Source organism: Lutra lutra, chromosome 11, assembly GCF_902655055.1.
Source record: "Lutra lutra chromosome 11, mLutLut1.2, whole genome shotgun sequence".
NCBI classification, from domain to species: domain Eukaryota; kingdom Metazoa; phylum Chordata; class Mammalia; order Carnivora; family Mustelidae; genus Lutra; species Lutra lutra.
Window position 1 is genome coordinate 17,966,185 of NC_062288.1, and position 21,062 is coordinate 17,987,246.

The 21,062-nt window shown below is 43.5% G+C and overlaps 1 pseudogene; it reads left to right on the forward strand.

Annotated features, from left to right (window-relative positions):
• The first annotated feature begins 694 nt into the window (after nucleotides 1–694).
• LOC125080364 (actin, cytoplasmic 2-like) lies at nucleotides 695–9,543 on the forward strand (annotated as a pseudogene).
• The last annotated feature ends 11,519 nt before the right edge of the window (nucleotides 9,544–21,062 follow it).

The window sequence follows — 21,062 nt, forward strand, 5'->3', positions numbered from 1 at the left end:
AAGAAGGACCTGACATAACCCTCTGAAAGACTCCGGGCTCACAGCATCCCCTGCCCACACTTTTGAGAATCACTGACTGTTAAGTGCTGGTCCATCTTTTTATGCTCCAGTCTCCTTTTTGTAAATATACAGTGATAACTATAGTATTTCAAAGTACTCTGAAATCAGAGCATGAAAACTGCCATAGTGGAAGGCAGAAATCTACACCTGTTCATGAAATAGGAAAACCGCTTTCTCTGGGGCACTTGGGGGCCATGTAGCTATCCCAACGAATCTGGTTTACTAAAGCAACATGTATTTCCCATAGATAGATACATGAGTTTCACATTTCACCACTTCAACAAAAACTAGGAATTTTCTAGAGAAAGTTTTAAGGTTTCTTATGTGGCTTTGGTAAAGAAACCCCGCCCCCCTCCCCCAATCCAGGAGGGTAAGATACGAATTCTGGCTCGCTTTCAAAGTGGAGATGCATTTCTCTGAAACCCACTGCATAGTTATCTTGGCATTCTTTGATCTACAAAATGTACTCCTATGTCTCATTTTAGCTTAGGGCAAGGGTGGAACTAATCCCTATTGGACGTTTTAAAGACAGAATGTAAGTTTCTCATGGCGGACGTCATAATGGGCTCTGCCGGGCAACCGATCCAGTATGGGCTGGAACAGCTGTAATATACATACTCAGCAGCGAGCTTGATCGCGTGCACTCTGCGCGGCTGAAATGAGGCGTTGACTTAAAACAGTGCGCATTCTGTTTTCATCTGATGCAGCGACTCAGCTTGGGAAGGTGGGACCTGGGGGACAGGATGGCCCAGAACCCTCTGCCCTTTATCCCTACCCTAGAGGTTGAGTGGATTGTCCACCCCACCCCCCCACCCCCGCGAGAACCACACTCGAATCCTGTGGTGGCTTTGAGGGCCGGGCTGGGGTGGAGCACAGATGTTTTCCTCAGATCTGCGGTGAATACGGATTGTATCTCATCTTAGCATCTCATGGTGGTTGAGGAGAGGTGGCAGCCTGGACTTCAGAGGGCGGGAGTAGTGTCTGCATTTGGCAAATGGAGATAATGAGCTGGGTGAGGACAAAGTGAGAAAGGGTGAGTGTTTTGAAAGTGCGTTAGGTACAAGAATTATTATTGTTCTTAAACCAGTAAACAGTAAGCCCAGTAAACTGTCCTAGGGTGAGGAACTAGGTGAATAGGGACACACCAGTCTTGAGGAGTTCTTTGCTTTGCTTCTGGCAGCCTGATCTTGTTAATCCTCTCCATGGAGTTCCTGAAGGTAGTACTGGGCTAAAAAAACCACTGGGGGATCCCCCACCCCACCCTTAAGTCACAAATGAAAGGGACAGTCTGGTACTGGATATTTTTATTTCCCTAAATAATGTGGTCACTTGTTCTACAACTAACTGCAGCCACCATTATCAGTGACTTTACTTTCCAAGTTTTTTCTACTTCTTTGACATCTGAGAGTAGCTGATAAAATCATGAACATGCTCATTGTGAGAATATATCAAATACTTCAGTGTGTTCGTCCAGGGCTTTAAAAATCCCCTATTAGGGTTTTTTTTTTTTTTTTTTCCAGTTTAAAGTAAGCAGAGCCTTGGCACTGAAATAATTTTGGAATTTAGATATTGGTTCTTGAATGAAAACTTAACTTCTTTGTGTTCAATTAGACTTCAATTGCTCCACTTCAAAAAGGTCACCTAAATTTGGAAACGACAACTGATTCTAATTATGACAATCTCACGCTTGCTGAATTTTCTCAGAAAGGTTAAATTACTTTTTCCCATTTACTAAGGAACATTTCTTCATACTTCCACCACAACGCACACCCAAAAAATCTGGGGCTCTAAAGAAATGAGGCAATCATATTTTAATGGATTAGGCTTTGATTCCTTGTGACAGCAGTGTTATCAGCTGCTGTATGCAAATATTTTAGACTCTAGGCACCATATTTGCTTTGCTGCAATAATGCAACTGTGTTTCTTGTAGATCTATTAGAAATGCCGGGGGTTGAATAGGAAAATGTCTACAAAACGCTTAGTTTCTAGAGATAGTCAGGTCATAAACTGAAGGGACTTTATTTCTAGAAATCCAGGGTAGGATAAACTGAGTGACTGAGGGAGGAGGGGGTTCAGTAGGAATCAAGGTGGAGAGAAAAGATAAGTACCATATGATTTCACTCATATGTGGAATTTAAGAAACAAAACAGATGAACATATGGGAAGGGGGGAAAAAGAGAGGGAAACAAACCACAGAGATTCTTCTTCTTTTTTTTTTTTTCTTAAGACTTTATTTATTTATCTGTGTGAGAGAGAGAATGAGAGAGAACGCACAAGCAGAGGGAGAGGGGCAGAGGGAAAAGCAGGCCCCCACTGAGCAGGGAGCTTGATACAAAGCTCCATCCCAGGACTCTGGGTTAAGGACCTGAGCACAAGGCAGACACTTTAACTGACTGAGCCACTCAGGTGCCCTCCGGAGACTCTTAACCTCTGAGAACAAACTTATGGGGGGAGGTGGGTGGGGATGGGCTAGATGGGGAATGGGCATTAAGGGGGGGGGGCATTTGTTGTGATGAGCACTGGGTGTTGTATGTAAGTGATGAATCACTAAATTCTACTTCTAAAACCAATATTGCACTATATTGTAACTAACGAATTTAAATAAAAATTAAAAAATAAATAAAAAGGAGTCAAAGTGGAGGAACTTGAAAGAAGGTGCTCTCAGGAACCGGCCCTGGGGGTCCACAGGCTTCTTCAGCTGCCACGTTGCAATCCGAAGCTACTAAGCTCCAGAGTAGCCACAGAAGTGTTTGGTTCCGTGGAGAATGGCGTCTGTTCTAGGCTCCTGGCTGAGCGTAGAGGGAAGCTCCAGCTTCCTGTGAACTGTGTCAGCTTCGCTTATATGCAAGTATTGAGCAAAATAAGAAAAATAGCAAAAGAACATCTCACATACACCACTGTCCAAGCATGAACTGGATTATTATTACTGTTTGCACTCCCGACAATATAGAAATAGCCAGGGATTTTTTTTTTCTAGCTTTATTAAGATATAATTGACGTAGACCATTATATGGCTAAGGTGTGTGATATGACAATTTGATATATATATGAACTGCAAAATGAGTACCTTAGTAAAGCTGGTTAACATCTCCATCATCTCACACATTACCTTTATTTCCCTCCAGTTTTATTGAGATATAATTGATGTACAGCACTACATAATTTTAAGGCATACAACATAACGACTCAATATTTGTGTATTGTGAAATGATCACCACAATAAGTTTAGTAAATGTTCATCTCCACATAGTGACAGTTTTTTTCCTTGTGATGAGAACTTTTAGGATCTTCTCTCTTAGCAACTTTCTAATATACCTTACAGCAGGGTTAGCTATAGTCATCATGTTGGGCATTACTTGCTCTGTACTTACTCATCTTCCAATTGGAACTTTGTACCTAACGACCATCTTCATCCATTCCCCCCACCCCCCGACCACTTCTTGTGTGTATGTGTGGTGAGATGTTTAAGGTCTACTTTTTAGCAGCAGTCAAGTATACAGTATACTATATATTATTTTATATGTGATATATATATATATGCATATATAGTATATGTTGTTAAAAGAGCTTTTTTTTTTAAGCAGGTATCCCCTTATCATATATCTGAGTGATATATGTGAACCTTCTCATATATCTGAGTGATAATTTCAAATACTATGGAATTACTGCAGTGGTTGCAACATGGTTTTTGCATTACAGCAGAGAAATAGCCTGAGTTATCATGTTCCCGTAGGTGACTCTGAAAGGAAAGGGGTGACCACATTTAAGTTTAGAATGAGAGAAAGAAGGGCAAAGATAGGGAGGGCTATCAGAGTTTCCACCACCAGAGCTTGTGTTGCAGTCACTCTGATAAAGACAGAAGGAAACAGGGCAGCGGGAGAGCTTGGACCTTGAAGCCCTTGATCTACCCGTGAAAGAGAAAAATAGCAGTGCTAAAGAATTTATCAGCATACAGTTTCTTAAGAACAGTTGAGCGGGGCTATGGAAGATGAGCTGGCTTCTGTTTTGCAGTGTTTCTAGCAAGAAGGGTTTTAGATACAATGACCGCACTCAGAATTTAGACTATCTCATAGGGATATCTTCCCAAAGCCTCTAGGATGTGAGTCATTATATCAGAATCTTGAGCAAAAGACAACTTAGTTGTGGAGGACTTGGAGAAAATGACATTTCATCTACCAGTCTAGCTAACACACTAATTCCTTTAAAGGACTGGTTCTAGGACTCTTTACTGTTCCATTAATGGTGCGGATGTTCCCAGGATGAAGGGACCTAGCATTTCCACATGGCCCAAGAGAAGCTGGCTAGAGAGTTTTCCCTCTTCTGTTTTCTCCTTATCCCCTTCCGCAGTAGCCATATTCTCTATTACACTGCTTTCAAGAAACAATTTGCTCAACTCCTTCCTGCAAAGAGACAGAAAAGAGAAAATAAACCGAAGTTTGATATGTTTTCTTTCTCAGGAGTATCCTCATTAGGAAAGTAAGGGATGAAACTCTGATCAGAGAATTTCAGGCATCAGCTAGCCCAGTGGGAAGGAATTTGGGAAGGCAGGGAGAACATCATCTACCCTAATTGGTTGTCTCTCTGCCTTTAGCAAGGCTGGCCCCAATGAGTTCCCACTAACATGGCAGATGGCCTCCTTACAGCCCTAGAGAAATCTTACTTGTCCTTGAGTATGTCAGGGAAAATGGCTGAGTGGCAGAGGCATTTCTTCCTGTCCCATCTAGCACTGCCTCAAGAGTTGGGCCTAATGTGAATTTACAACAGTTATACAAGTTTCCACGCTGAAGCCCATTTTGGTGAGGGTGGAGACATCATACCCTATTAAAATAGAAGCCAGGGGCTGAGAGGGGTCACTGTCTTTTCTCAGGATGATTTTTATAAAGAAAGCAAGGGGAAATTTTTATTACACAGTTGCAATTGATTATGGTAAGAAATACCAAGGCAACATTAGGTATGAAACTGCCCTTCTTCCTTTTATCCAGGAAACACAGTCTCTTAATTAGTAACATGCCCTTTTTGTATGTCATGGGCTTCTTTGTCTTACGTTGAATCCTTGTTAAAGCTTGTGGATTAATGTCACAGGGAGCCCTCCCCAAACCATGGAGCAGTCTGCACAGCTTTGTTTCCCTGAAAAGCCTAACCATTGAGGGTCCCTAATCTTTGTGAGGAAACCAACTGCACTCTGTAAAGGACACTTGGGGTACTTCAGGTTGAAAGATTAAAAGTCACATTATTTTTGATGGAACATAGTCTACCATAAGGGCCATTATAGTGGAGTTTCAAAAATAAAGTAAAATAGGGGCACCTGGCTGGCTCAGTGGATTAAGCCTCTGCCTTCAGCTCAGGTCATGATCGCAGGGTCCTGGGATCGAGCCCTGCATCGGGCTCTCTGCTCAGCGGGGAACCTGCTTCCTCCCTCTCTCTCTGCCTGCCTCTCTGCCTACTTGTGATCTCTCTCTCTCTGTCAAATAAATGAATAAAATTTTTAAAAAATATATTCTTTAAAAAAATAAAGTAAAATAAGTAAAAATTAAAAAACAAAGAAATTATCATATCAATTTTCAGTTCCCTTTGCATACTATAAATGCAGCAAAGTCCCAAACCCTTTCCAGTATCATGTAATTTTTACTGTGTTCAATAAAAGCAATTGATATAAAAAAAGAAACATAGCTAAATGGCTATGTATATAATTTTTAAAAAGATTTTATTTATTTATTTGTCAGAGAGAGAGAGAGCACAAGCAGGCCGAGTGGCAGGCAGAGGCAGAGAGAGAAGCAGGCTCCCCGCTGGACAAGGAGCCCAATGTGGGACTCTACCCCAGGATCCGGGGATCGTGACCTGAGCCAAAGGCAGCGGCTTAACCAACTGAACCCACCAAGGTGTTCCTATATGATTTTTTTTTTTAAAGTAAACTCTACACCGAGTGTGGGGCTTGAACTAATGATCTCTAGATCAAGAATCATATGCTCTACCAACTGAGCCAGCCAGGTGCCCCTGTAATTTTTATACCTTTGTAAAAATTTTTATATAATAAACTCAGTGATCAGGAAAGATCCTTTATTTAGAATATGTATCTTAGAAAATATAGTCATTTAAAATAGAGTAAAGATTCCTGTGCCTATTTATTTTCTGGAAAGAGTTTTTTAAGAGACGTTAGAAGGAACAGGTTCCAGTAAAGAAAGCATAAAATGCAAGCGATTTATGTGTGTGTATAAGTGTTAGTTAGCTGGCTTGCCTTTGCAAATGGCTGGATGGGATTATTCCCCACTCCCCAGTCCTTTCAAAAGAAAAAAAAAATCCCTGCTGTTTTTGTTACTGGATCAAGTGACCAGGTCCACACAAGCCCCACAGACTAGGGAGTAGTTCTCTACAGGGGCCTCTCACACCTGCTGGTGGACAGCACTCCCATCTTCCCACCTCTATGGTCTTTGAATAGCCATGCAGGTATCAGAGTCATGGCTGCTGTCAGGGAAACTGCCTCTCTAAAACACTCAAAATTGGGGGCGCCTGGGTGACTCAGTCAGTTAAACATCTGCCTTCAGATCAGGTCATGATGCTGGGGTCCTGGGATTAAGCCATGCAAGGGTCCTGGGATCAAGCCCCATGTTGGGCTCTCTGCTGAGCAGGGAGCCTGCTTTTGCCTCTGCCTGCCACTCCCCTTGCTAGTGCTCTCTCTCTGAGTGTGTCAAATAAGTAAATAAAAAAATCTAAAAAAAAAAAAAAGTCTGTTTTTTGTTTTGTTTCTTAAATTCCACATATGAATGCAATCATATGGTACATGACATGATAATTTTCACCCTTTTTTTAAAAAAAGGTTTTATTTGAGAGAGAGAGCATGAGAAGAAGGAGGGGCAGAGGGAGAGGAAGAAACAGTCTCCCTGCTGAGCAGAGAGCCCAACGAGGGGCTCAATCCCAGGACCCTGAGATCATGACCTGAGCCGAAGGCAGACAGTTAACTGAGCCACCCAGGTGCCCTGATAATTTTCATCCTTATCTGAAAAACCTTAAAGAACTTATATTATGATTATATTATTTGAGAATCTGATAGCAAGAAAAGCGACTGATCTGTGGAATGACATTTTAGAAACTTTAGCACAAATTAAACCAGAAGTTGATCTTGCTGTAATCAGCAGGATGCTTACATCTGTGTTGTCTGGATAGCCCACTGTCACTGTTGAAACCCCAAATACAGAAGACGCAACCTCTTTCTCCCAGTGTGTCAGTAGCCTGAGCTCTTTTTGAAGGCCTGGTCTCCAAGAGTGTTCCAACATGGCAGTGATAGTTGCGAAGAATGATAAATGATTCCACCGTGTTACCAATTTTTTAAAGTTCTCCGTAGCCCTTACACTGGAATTCAAATTGTGCCAGCCATCTTTTATTAGTCAGTCCCATGGGATTCTTATTGTTATTTTGAACGATATCTATTTTTGTTTAATTCTATGGGAACCACACATAGTTTGTGCTTTTGCCAGAAATCTATTTTCCAATGAGTACTACTCAATTCTAAATAAGTACATTCTGCATTTTTATGCTGGGACATAGTAAGGGTGAGTTCAATTGGGAACGCCATTTAAAATTGTATAATGCAGCCTGGACTTTTTTGTGACTAATATGATGGTAACTACAAGTGAGTTTGGGTTTTGTTTATTGTCTTTCCAAGTGATCCATTTTAAGTGAAAACATAAAATCATTAAGAATTGATTTTACAACAGTGTGGCTCATTCGTTGACTTGCAGCATTGATTCGTGTAATTGCTCAATGTATTTATTCATGCACAGAGATAAACATTATATTAACTCTAATAACCAGAAAATCAATTCTCTCATGTCTTTTCACAACAGAAAAAAGGAAATTATTTTCTTATCTAACTTTTGGTGCATGATATCTGTGGAAGTCTTGAGCTTGTTTCCAGAAGTAGGAAGACAGTTTTGTTCTATGGCGCTAAGTTTCAGAGTATGGATATTAACACTTTATCTCTTTGACCTGAGACTAGCAGAATATTTTCACTTGTAATAAAGCTTAACTCCCAGGACTACAAGAAGCAAAAAAAGGCAATTTTATTACAACACAGGAACTTCAAGTGCCTTAGACCCTGAGGGATCTGTAGATGTTCTAGTCTATTCAGTGTAATAACACAGTCTTTGAGGAAAACTGTCTAAGCAAAATCTATAGGAAATGATAAAAACTGCAGGAAGGCTTAAAGAAATAATAAAACTACAAGGATTCTACAAAGACTGCTTTCAGAGGACCAAGGAGAAAACTGAGCGGATTTTTAGTAAATGACATTCTCTTGTCAAAAAGAGAATAGAGCTGTCTCACTGGGCCAGTCGGCTGGCGCCCCGCGTTCCCCCGCCAAGGGCCCTCCGTGTCGTCCTCCACCGACCCCAGTGGAAGAGGAGATCACTGCGCTCACCATCTACTCTGGCCCCGGGATGTGCAAGGTAGGCTTTGCCGGGGATGGTTCCCCCGCGAGCTGCGCTCCTGTCCATCGTCGGGTGATCCCGACACTGGGGCGTGATGGTGAGAATGGGCCAAAAGGACTCTTACGTGGGCGACGAGGCCCAGAGTAAGCGGGGCATCCTGACCCTCACGTACCCCATTGAGCATGGCACTGTCACCAACTGAGACAATGTGGAGGAGATCTGGCACCATACCTTCCACAACGAGCTGCGCATGGCCCCTGAGGAGCACCCCGTGGTGCTGACCGAGGCCCCCTGAACCCCAAGGCCAACTATGGGATGACTCAGATCATGTTCGAGACCTTCAACACCCCAGGCATGTATGTGGTCATCCGGGCTGTGCTGTCCCTGCATGGCTCTGGCCGCACCACTGGTATTGTCGTGGACTCTGGGGACAGGGTCACCCACACTGTGCCCATCTACGAGGGGTACGCCCTGCCCCCACGCCATCCTGCGTCAGGACCTAGCCGGCCGGGACCTGACCGACTAGTTTATGAAGAGCCTCTCCCAGTGTGGCTGCTGCTTTGCCGCCGCTGACGAGCGGGGAATCGTGTGTGACATCAAGGGGAAGCTCTGCTCGGTCATCCTGGACTTCGAGCAGGAGATGGTCACGGCTGCGTCCTCCTCCTCCCTGGAGAAGAGCTATGAGCTGCCCTACAAGGCAGGTAATCACCGCAGGCGCTCTTCCAGCCTTCCTTCCTGGGGATGGGGTCCGGTGGTATCCACGAGACCACCTTCCACTCCATCGGAAGTGTGACGTGGACATCCAGAAGGCCCTCTATGCTCGCGCGGTGCTGCGGGGCGGGGCCACCGTGTACCCCGGCATTGCCGACAGGATGCAGAAGATCACCGCTCTGGCGCCCAGCGCGATGAAGGTCAAGATCACCGCTCCTCCGGAATGCAAGTCCTGGGTGTGGATGGGGGCGCCCTCCCGGCCTCGCTGTCCACCTCCCAGCAGATGTGGATCAGCAAGCAGGAGGATGTTGAGTCAGGCCCCTCCGTTGTGCACTGCAAATGCTTTTAAACGGATTTGGAGCCGATGCGTAGCATTTCCTCCATGAGTGAATTCCCGAGTATGCATTTGCCCTGGTCAATGTATACCCTCATGCCGGCGTCCTGAAACTGGAACAAGGCTTTGGAAAGAAGTGTGTCCTTGAAGCTCGCATCTGATATCAGCACTGATTGTGGAACTTGCTGCTGATCTTGACCTTGTATCCAAGTTAACTGTTCCCTTAGTATATGTTTAATACCCAGTACATATCTTTGATTTAAACCCTTAGCGCCTCTGGCTGGGTCACTTTGTGCCTGAGATTGAGAACATGGTTATGGAAGAAAAACCCATTGACTGGAGAATCTGCAAGACCCTGAGTTTCTTGATCTGTGTGAGTTTCTTTTTTCTTTTTTAAGATTTTATTTATTTATTTGACAGACAGAGATCACAAGTAGGCTGAGAGGCAGGCAGAGATAAAGAGGAGGAAGCAGGCTCCCTGCTGAGCAGAGAGCCCAATGGGGGGCTCAATCCCAGGACCCTGAGATCATGACCTGGGCCGAAGGCAGAGGCTTTAACCCACTGAGCCACCCAGGCGTCCCCTGTGTGAGTTTCTTGATCTGTGTTAAGAGCTGCCTATTCCAGGATTTCTCTAGAGGCTGACAAGAGTCCCGAACCAGCTGCCATTTCTGTCTCACAGGTCCAGTGGGATAACAGGGATGGGAAGGTGGGAGCCTCAGGACCCACTTTGCTTTCTTACCCGATGTTTTCCTGCCAGAACACCTTGGGCTGTTAATTGCCTTGAGTTGGAAAATGGTTTGCATTTATACCTGTAAATTTATTCATTCTTTTAATTTATGTAAGGTTTTTTGCACACAACCCTCAATTCTTTAAGAGATGACAACAGATTGTGATTTCTACTGTCATGTGAGAATATTAGGCCCTAGCAATATGTCATTGTGTGAGGAAAATAAAGTGCTGTGGTTAAAAAAAAAAAAAAGGCAAGCAAGCAGGATTGTTTGTTTGATTTGGTTGTGGCTTGTTTTCTTTGTAGACACATAAATGATGGAAGACTGTATGACTTACATTAGTCATGAAAGTGATTATTTGGCCAAATATCTAAAGCAAGAAATAAAACTTTATATTTTGTTTTGCCTTTCAAATGGATAGAGATTTTTAAAATGTACTTCGGGATCTATAGAAAATGATAAAAAAAATTTAAATGAGCTGTAATTCCGCTGACTAGTTAACACAGTTGACATTTAAAAGCAATTCTATAGTAATACAAGCACACATTTTTAAAAATTCCAATAGTACTGAGAGGTTTAAATGAAACACAGATGTATTTCTCCCCTCCCCCAACCCCCAACCACCTGTCTATTTCCACCAAGCTGCAGTTGTTAACAATTGCTTGGGAATCTTTCCAGAAAAGAAACTATATCTCTAGACACCAAGAGATGTGAGTGTGTGTGTGTGTATAAAATTAAGTTTTGGGGGGTGCCTGGGTGGCTCAGTCAGTTAAGCGTCTCTTAATTTCAGCTCAGGTCGTGATCTCAAGGTTCTGAGATTGAGCCCCATGTTGGGCTCAGAGCTCAGCTTGGTGTCTGCTTGGGATCCTCTCACTCCCTCTTCCTCTGCCCCTCCCCCACCTCTCTCTTTCTCTCTCTCTCTTTCTTTCTTTGTCTCTCAGGAAATAAAAAATAAAAAAAATTTTTTTCACAAAAGGTTTATGTCATTCTATATGCCTTGAATTTTTCATTCAATAATATATTTCAGATCTTATATCAGCACCCACAGAACTCTCATATTATTTTAACAGTTGTATAATAGTTCATCATATAGCATACTGTAAGTATTTAACCAGTCCCCTGTTGATTCAGATTGAAGTTATATTTTATTTCTGTGAATATATATGTAAAGCTTTGATAGCTGAGTAGCTGATGAAGAGATGTCTACATTTTTTATTTTGATAGATAACTGTCTAATTTGTGGAATCCGTTTTCTCTTCCCCCAACATTTGAGAATTAACTATTTCTCTAGCACCGATATTATGAGACTTAAATTTTCACCCAGTGAAATTCAGTTCATAGTATTCCACTTTTATTTTTTGTTAAATGGACAGACATTTTACCTAAAGCAAAGCCAGAATGTACTTGCTTGGGAGCATGTGGTGTATTAGGCCAGTGATATGTGGACTAACAAAGGAGAAAGGAAATATTTTCATTTAACAAGATTGGATTGGGGGATGCCTGGGTGGCTCAGTGGGTTAAAGCCTCTGCCTTTGGCTCAGATCATGTCTCAGGGTCCTGGGATCGAGCCCCGCATCAGGCCGTCTGCTTCGCAGGGAGCCTGCTTCCCCCTCTCTCTCTGCTTGCCTCCCTGTCTACTTGTGATCTCTGTCAAATAAATAAATAAAATATTAAAAAAAAGAGATTGGATTGGCAAATGTGGCAACACCGAGTAAACTTTGTAGGGCTGCGAATTTTAGGAAATTTTTATTTTTTTAATTTATTTATTTTTTAATATTTAATTTATTTATTTGACAGAGATCACAAGTAGGCAGAACAGCAGGCAGGGCGGGGTGGGGGAGGAGGAAGCAGGCTCCCCGCTGAGCAGAGAGCCTGATGCAGGACTTGATCCCAGGACCCTGGGATCATGACCTGAGCCGAAGGCAGAGGCTTTAACCCACTGAGCCACCCAGGCGCCCCAGGAAATTTTTAAAGAGTAGATTAAATTCATAACTCTCAGGTTCAAGAGATGGTATGTAGCTGGGGAGATGGGAGAATGGGAAGAAGTTGTTTAATGGGTAGGGTCTCAGTTTTGCAAAGTGAAAAGAATTCTGGAGATTAGTTGCGAGTGTGAGTGTTTTACCACCATTAAACGGTACATTTCAAAATGGTTGCAATAAGATGAATGGATAAAGATGTGGTATGTAGTTTTCCATACACAACAGAATACTATTCAGCCATCAAAAAATAAAATGTTTTTCAATGACGTGGATGGAACTAGAGGGTATCATGCTAAGTGAAATAAGTCAATCAGAGATCATCACTAGTACGATCTCACTCATATGTGGAATTTAAGAAACAAAACAGAGGATCACAGGGGAAGAGGGGAAAAATTAAACAAGACAAAATGAGAGACAGACAAATTATAAGAGACTCTTAATCATAGGAAACAAATGGAGGGTTGCTGGAGGGGAGGTAGGTGGGGGGATGGGGTAACTGGGTGATGGACCTTAAGGAGGGCACATGATGTAATGAGTACTGGGTGTTATATAAGACTGATGAATCACTGACCTGTACCTCTGAAACCAGGAATACAGTCCATGTTAATTACTGAATTTAAATTTAAAAAATGGTTGCAGTAGTAGCTTTTTTATTATGGGTATTTTACTACAATTAGAAAGAAAGATAACGAGCAAAATTATGTTCTATAGAGAAAGAGACCAATTACCTAAAATGTAATTTCAAGAGTATAATGGAAGAAACAGTACCAGAAATTCCATCAAATCCCTTCCAGGGCCAATTAATGTCATTACACAATCAGATAAGGTCCTGAATGCAAAGATCCCCGGTATGGACTCAGATGTAACGTAAGGCACAGATGACTAATAGCAGCAACATCATCACCCTTACTCTTCTTGCTCTGCTGTACTTGATGGCTACCAGGACATTTCCCCAACTGGAAAAGTACCTGTTCTCTGGGGCCGAATCAAATGTTATCTGCAAACACACCTGCTGTCATTTTCTCCAACCCTAAAGTCCAGATTTGGTAGCAGGAGTCAAAGACAATGCAGAACCCCAGAGAAGAAGAAGACCACAAGGATCCCCAACACGTCAGGTCATTGTGTGACCTACACCATTGTTTAAAAGCACTCTATAATATTTTTATTTGTCATTGCTCCCAGTCATCTTGTGAGAGAAACCAGAATCACAGGAAGAGTGAAGAACCAAAAGCCAGAGAAAATCATGACTTTGGTTCACAATGACTCGGAGTCCCAGGTTCTAATTACGAAAGCAGACAAATCACTGTTATAAAAATAAAATGCATTTATCTTGGAAAGGTGACTCACAGTGCATGTAAAGGAATTACCTAACGAAAATGTTCCACAAACTTAATAAGCCCATTTCTCCACCATTCAATTGAAGATGAACAGTTGCTTGCTGGCATTCAGACCTTCTAGCTTAGCACAGAGGAGAGGTTCTCAACCTCGGGAGCACTTTAAAGTCACCTGCCAAAGCTGTTTTTAACAGCTGATGCCCTAAGGTCATACCAGACCAATTAATCAGAATCTCTGGGGTGGGTTTCCGGGTGCTTCCAACCTGCAGCCCAGGCCAAGGATCACTGGTACAAAGATTGTCAACTTCAGTGTGCATAAGCCTTGGGGGGACTCCCCCCCCAACAGAAATATGGCTTAGAGGTTTGGGATTTTCCCAAGATCTGTATTTCTTACATGCATTTCAGTTGATGCCGATACATATGGGTCTGTGCACATTTTGGAAAATACTACTACAGTGACCAAAATTCCTGACTTTTTTATCCTAATCACAGATCTCTGTTACTACTCAATAAATCTGGTTCCCCTGGACTTTGTTAATAAGGCTCTTTACCCCAAGCCAGTCATTTTTATTGCTTTGCCCTGAGACATGTCCAAGATCTTCACATATCACTCGCAATGAGTGGCTCCAAAAATGACTGCATTATCCAATGAAATCCTGACCAAGGTTAAACAGAGTGGAAAGATTACATCGTGGTTTCTCTATGCCGTGCTTTTGAAGTAAGAACTCCTGGAGGTATGCTTTAAAGAATAACAATAAAATGGGGGCACCTGGGTGGCTCAGTTGGTTAAGTGTCTGCCTTTGGCTCAGGTCATGATCCCAGGGTCCTGGGATCGAGCCCTGCATTGGGCTCCGTGCTCAGAGGGGAGCCTGCTTCCCCCTCTCCTGGGCCCCCTGCTTGTGCTCGTTCTCTCTCTTTGTCAAATAAATAAATTAAATCTTTAAAAAAATAATAAAATGTTCAACATAATCATCAACATCAAAGGCAACAGTGGGGTGGTTCTGCTGGGTCACTATGAACCCAAGAATACTTTTTAAGTAAGTTTATGCAAAATAAGCCCTCTTTAGGGGTGCATTTGTACTTTGCCTTTGAGGTTTTATCCTTATTAAATTTTACCATGATTCTTTAAAATTTTTATTTTTTTAGAGAGAGCATGCACACAGTGCACAGTGGGGAGGGGCAGAGAGAGAGAGAATCTTAAGCAGACTCCACATCCAGCATGGAGCTCAATGTGGGGCTCGATCTCAGGACCCTGAGATCGTGACCTGAGCTGAAGTCAAGAGTCGACTGCTTAACAGACTGAGCCACCCAGGTGCCCAACCATGATTATTTTCGACTACTGCTCAACTACTCACCTTAATGTCACTGGCAAAGGATGGGCACTTGTCTGTTTTATTCCTCATGTTGCTAAGAGAAATATGAATTAGTCTGATGGCCAGGAGATATCCCATACGTTTGTGCTTCCTGTTTCTCCAGCTCACCTTGAACTCTGTATACCTGTTTGAAACCTTGTAGCCCAGAATGAGGTGGTCACAGTCAATACTGTGGAGTGGAAAGGGAACAAATGGGCTTTGAGATGAAATAAACCTAGTTCAGACTCTAGCCCCACTTCTTACTAGCTGTGTGACCTTTAGCCAAACCCTAATTTTATAAAGCCTCGTTTATTTTCTTCTGGAAACATGCAGCTACAATACTACCCTCAAAGGGGTATTTTGGCAATGATTAAATGAAACGCACCAATGTTTAACACATTGGTTGACACATAGGTGTTCAAGATAAAGGGGTTTTTTCTTTCACGTAATTCAGATAACAGGAATAGCTAAGAGCATAAATATGGATATTCTTCTAACTTAATCCACTCAGAACTTATGGGAAAGGAAAAATAATTACAATGTGTTGGGCTAGCCCTCAGAAGGTGACTCCACCAAGGGTGACTGGGATCACTCCAGCATCAGGAAAGGGTGGGCAGGGAGCACTCTGGGCACCCGGTGGGAGCCAGGCCAGGAGCCTGAAGGCCACAGCCAAGAACAAGGCACGGGGTGAAGATAAGGATACGAACCTGAGCCAAGGAGAGGCAAGGGCCAGTACTCGAGGGCAGCAGGGAGTCAACCCTGAGCAATAGCCAGTCCTCACAGACCTGGGAGAAGCCTAGAGGAGGTAAAGGGTCGCATCAAGGAAAAGATCTAGAACCCAAAAGTCTGCATCGGGAGAGATGGTGGAGTCCGGGCAAAGTGGGACTCTAGAGCCGCAAGGTGCCAGGCTAGGGTCACCCAGGAAATAGGTTACAATCGTATCTTTTTATATTAGCCTGGCTAAACTTTTCCATCCTTGTCCAAGTCTCTCCCTCTGTTAGGCTTTCTTTGATGGGTATAAATGTATTCTTCTATAATTAGGCATGAAACTAAGAAGAGCAGGCTAACTAATGCATGTCCAAAATCTCAGTGACTTCACACAACAGAAGATCATCTTGGGCTCCTATCACAGCTAGAGTTGAGGGGTGCTGAGTCTGCGGGGGTGGGGAGGGAGGGGACCCGCTTCATGCCTTTTTGGGGACCCAGGTTCCTTTGATTTGGCTGCACTGTTGCTGCTGTCCGTTCTGAATGTTGGTTCCTCAGATCCTTTTTCACATTTTTAGCATCAGCTTGTTAAGGAAGTGTGAGCTACCTCCGGCTCCCCTACCAGCTGCCTCCTCAAGTCTTTTGATTCCGTCCTTCCGTCCTTCCCATCAACATGCTCATTAACAAATTCAGAAAATGTGGTTTTGACTAAGTAAATTGATAAACAGGTGCCAAACCTGGGCTGAATAGCAAAGAAAACTGGTGATGTTTCCTTAGGATTGGTTCAGAGCCCAGTCCTCTTATTGCCTTTGGTGGTTTGTGTAATAGAGAAGGAGCTCATTATATTTCTAAAATAAATTTTCAGCATGAGAAAAGAAAGCCCTTAATTTGGAATGGTTTTGATTTAGTTGGAGAAATTACCAGAGACTGTCCATAGAAATGAGACTCGTCCCCGAAATGGAAAAGAACGTCTTGGAATCTCAGTTTCCCTTAGTGAAGGAAGTGGTCTAGACAGTCCCCAGGGTTCCTTCTAGTCTTAGTTAGGTCATAGGAAGATGAAGAAAAACTTTAGGAATATGGTAGTCAAAGCTGAAAAAAATCTAACAGTTCTTAGTGGTTTATATGTGAATATGTTATTAAAATGAAACACTCGTGAAAGAAAAAAAATGTACTAATAAAAATGTGGGGGCACCTGGGTGGCTCAGGCATTGGAGCATCTGACTTCAGCTCAGGTCATGAACCAGCGTCCTGGGATTGAGCCCTGCATCGGGCTCCACACTCACTGAGGGGTCCTGCGTGTGCTCACGCACTCTCTTTCTCCCCCATAATAAATAAAATCTTTTTTAAAAAACATAGTGGGTGTGTGGGTTAGCATCTTAGTTGCAAGCAAGAGGAATTCTGACTGATTTAAGCAAAAAAGCAATTTATTGAAAGGGTCTCAGGGTAAATCACAGAATCTCCAGGAAGGCTAAGCTTAAAACCCAGGTGAGAATCCAACCCAAATCATGCTGAGGACACATGATCAGGACGTGTCTGCTGTTTGCACTAAATGTGCCCCCTAGGGCACAGATGAATTCTTGACCATTCCAGCTTCTTTGCTCCACTCATTTCAGATTTAAAGTCTCAGGCACGAGCATCTGATTGGCCATCATTCATTTACATATCTGAGCCCAAACTTCCAGTGATGGTGAAATCGAGGATCAGACTGGTCCACTCAGACCTATATAATGGGGAAATACCCCCCAAACATAGGTAAGGGCTCCTTCAAATTCCATACAAATTTTTTTTTTTTTAGATTTTTAAAAAATTTATTTATTTGACAGAAAAAGAGAACAAGTAGGGGGAGCAGCAGGCAGAGGGAAAAGGAGAGGCAGATGCCCCGCTGAGCAGGGAGCCAGATGTGGGACTTGATCCCAGGATCCTGGGATCCTGACCTGAGCTGAAGGCAGACGCTTAACTGACTGAGCCAACCAGGAGCCCCTCTGTACAAATTTTCACTTCATTTAGCATACTGAGAATCAGCTCCATCACTCCAAAGGCAGGAAGAGAAAGGCTGATCTTTTTTTTCTGGGACTCCTTGCATTCCTCTACAAGTGAGGAGGAAGATCTCTTTCTTTAGAGTTTTGCTGCCTAATAAGTACAGAACTGAAAAGCACAAGCTTCTTGCTACATTCAAAATTAATAGTCCAATAGACATAGGGGGACAAGGTCAAGTTCCTCCATGACACATATTGCCATTAGTTTGGTAGCCTGGCTTCTGAACTGCCTTCCTGTGTTGGTCAGTTCTTCATGTTGTGCTTTACCGTGATGGGCAGACTGCTAGCACCTCACAAGGTGAAAATTCGAGATGCTCCCTATTTCACTTTCCCTGGCGGCCAAGCCTTGGGCAGGTGATGCAGGCACCAGCAGCAGTTGTGCCTGCCCCAGACCTTGAACTGGAAATGGGTGACATAGAGGAGGGGATGGTGAGGAAGGTTCCCTGGCAGGGTGGGGGGTGGGGGTGGGGCAGTAGAGGCAGTGATGTTGGAGACACTGCAGGAGCTGAGGGCTGGCGTGTTAGCCCTACAGATGTCCAGTGCTCGGTGCTGGTCAGGAGGCAACCTCTCCAGATCCGCTCATTCTGCAGTGTGATTCAGGATGGTTGTCCTGGCAGCATAGCCACCATCTATCCAGTCATCTTGGTGACTTTGTGATACTCAATCTTCTTTGCTAGTCTTTTCCCCCGAAATGAACCAGTGTAGGTTTCTGTTGCTGGCAACTAAGGACTGATACATATTGGACTTAAGTATCTTCTTCCAGTGTCCATCCCAGTGCCTTGTACAGTGGAAGCACTGTATTTGTTACAGTTTGGCAAGAAGGAGGAAAGGAGGGAAAGAAGAAAGGATGGAAGGAGGGAGGAAACGAAAGGGAGAGAAGGGAAGGAGGGAGGGAAAAAGGAATAGAGTATATAATTTGAAAGCTAATCCTTTTGTTGTAATTTGTAATTTTTAGAGGTCTGAGGGTCACCTAAAATGAAGAACAGAGGGTACCTGGAGAAAGTTTACAGGAAGGTCACAAGGACAGAGGAAAATAGCGATTTCTTTCAAAAGAGTCAAAAGAATGAGTGTGATGGTTTGGCCTTAAGAAAAGATTCAGGGACAGAGAACAAGTGTATTTATTGTTTTGTAGGTTCTGCTGCGTTTATCAGAGACCCAAACTAACTGTGACTTAAGATAGGAATATATTTCTCTCTTATGTTACAGTCAAGAAGTAGATGGTCCCAGGGCACCTGGGTGGCTCTGTCGGTTAAGGATCTGACTCTTGGTTTTGGCTCAGGTCATGATCTGAGGTTCCTGGGATGGAGACCTGCTTTGGGCTCCACGCTCAGCATGGAGTCTGCTTGAGATGCCCTCTCTCCCTCTCCCTCTGCCCCTCCCACTCATGCTGTCTCTTTCTCTCTCTCTCAAATAAATAAATAAATAAAATCTTAAAAAAAAAAAAAAAAAGATGTAGATGGTCCCAGGGATGGTATGGAGGTTTTGCTCCATAAAGTCATCCTGGGATCCAAGTTTCTTCCATCTTATTGTTCTGTGAAACTTAGGACATTGCCCTTGCCCAGTGGTAAAGATGGTGCACCAGCACATGACATCCACAGTGCAGACAACAGAGGAAGAATGATGGGCACGCACCTTCCTTTGAGATACATACCCTCACTGACCATGTCGCTTCCCATTGTATGCAGTTGGTCAGCTCTTGGTAAGATGTCATACGGAACAATGCTGGTTTTATATTCAAAGTCCATGTGAATATCTGCCAGTCGAGGGTTCTAGCATTATAGAGAAGAGGAGAAAAGGTATTAGAGAACAACCAATATTGAAGCAATCTGTGCTTCAACAAATAGCAGGTTAAAACTTCAGCGTATGGGATCAGATGAGAATCACAGTAGAATTTGTAAAGGTTGTTGAACCCCAGTTACTTTTGAATGTGAGAAATGCCTCCAGATGTCTTAAAATGGGACAGTTGTCACTTGTAATGTAATAGGTTGAGAAAAGGGACAGCTCATGCTCAGCCCCAGTCCCATGTCTCTATTCAGAAATGACAAAGGGTACAAAACAGCACTGAATGAAAGTTTAAAGGTCTTTCTCAGGGCGGATTGCTACAGCTAGAGTTGTATGCTTGGCAGAATGTACCATGCTGTCCAAATGCTCCTCTGGGCCATTGTAGAAAATGCAATGGCCCCTAAGGAGGTCAGGGAGGCCTCGGGCCTAGAGGAGACCCAGAAAATACCAAGGGAAATTTACAGATGACAAATACAAGGGCAAACTGGGTACAAGTTCAAAACTGTGGAAATATCGTGGGGAGGTAGAGGGCACATGTACATCTGAGTTATCTTGCAACATACTACTCGGGGCAAAGAGAAGAGGGCTCTAAGCCACTGGTGGCAAGGGCAGAGGGCAGCGTCCACAGGATGACAGCTGGCTCCCAACCCCTCACCCCCGGGGGCCCTACTGCCCAGCTGGCGGGCTCCCACTGACTCTTTTGAAGCACACTTTTTGCAGCAGTCTGCAAGCAACTGCTTTTCTAGGAGAGCAGCAGTGCTTGGCCCGTCTCCACTACTGTAAATGCCTCAAAAGCCTTTCAAAGGCATTCTCTTTGAAAAGCTTTGAAAAGCTCGATGAGAACTTCGAGATAGGGGCGGCCACCTTTTCTGTCCACACAGAGGGGCCCACCTGAGATGGGAGGCGAAGCGGCCAACCCACAGAAGAAAGAAGAACTGAGAGAACGGGGCTGGGAAGGAGCAGCAGGGACCAAGGCCTGGGGACGGGGAGCCTTGGCGGCTGGTAAGCCCTGACCTTCCCAGTGACGGAAGCCAAAAGAGCCTCTGTGTTTGCTTAGGGTGGTTTGAGCTGAGTTGTCCTTGTAGATAGAAGACTCATGGCTAAGATGCCCTTTGCAGTGTGTTTCTCTTGCTTCCATTCCTTCCCTGCCTTTGACCCCTTGCTTTCTAGTCCCCTGAGTGAATTGGCACAGCCAGACTCTATGTGGCAGGACCTACCTCTTTCTTCCTGGTTCTGGAGTTTTCCACCTTTGGCTAATTTTCCTAGTTTCCTTTGCCGGGTTCACCAACTGTGACCTAAAATTCTTATTTCTTCACTTCTTCCTGAGTCTCTCCTCATGGCTATTCCCCCACTTTTTTTTCTTCTTTTTTTAATCACCTCAGATGACTTCTCTGTTTTCCTTTAAGCAGATGTATCAAGCTTGGTTTTTTTCTTTTGTTTTTGTTCTGTGTCTTTGCAGCCAGTATCCTTATGTCTTTCTTGTCTTCTGGTCTTAATCTTGGGACGTTTGTATACATGTGTTCCTTTTTGACACAGAGATCAGGTACTGACCATCCCACATCCTGCCAGCCTGTTTCTGTTTTGTTACCATATTAGACACTGCCCTGTTATGTTTCCT